This window comes from Penaeus monodon, chromosome 27, assembly GCF_015228065.2.
Source record: "Penaeus monodon isolate SGIC_2016 chromosome 27, NSTDA_Pmon_1, whole genome shotgun sequence".
Classification (NCBI taxonomy): domain Eukaryota; kingdom Metazoa; phylum Arthropoda; class Malacostraca; order Decapoda; family Penaeidae; genus Penaeus; species Penaeus monodon.
This window is the reverse complement of record NC_051412.1, coordinates 16,085,016-16,085,474: the sequence shown is the minus strand read 5'-3', so window position 1 is coordinate 16,085,474 and position 459 is coordinate 16,085,016.

Here is a 459-nt window from a genome sequence, read left to right as displayed (position 1 = left end):
TTTTTTTTTAAAATTATAAATTATATATAATATATTTTTATAATATATAAAAAAAAAAAAAATTTTTTTTTTTTTTATTTTTTTTTAATATATTTTTTTATATATTAAATATTTTTTTTATTTTATATATAATATTTTTTTAAAAATATAAAAATTATATTTTATTTTTAAATTTTTTAAAATTTTTTAAAAAAATTTATTTTTTTTTTTTTTATATATTTTAATATATTATTATATATTTTTTTTTTTTTTAAAATATAAAAAAATTTTTAAAATAAAAAAGGGGAAAAATATTTATAAAATTTTAAAAAAATATTTTTTTTTATATAAAAAAAAAAAATTTTTTAATATATTTTAATATATTTATATTTTTTTTAAAATTTTTTAAAAAATTTTTATATAAAAAAAAAATTTTTTTTTTAAATATATATATTAAAATTTATATATTTTTAAATAAAA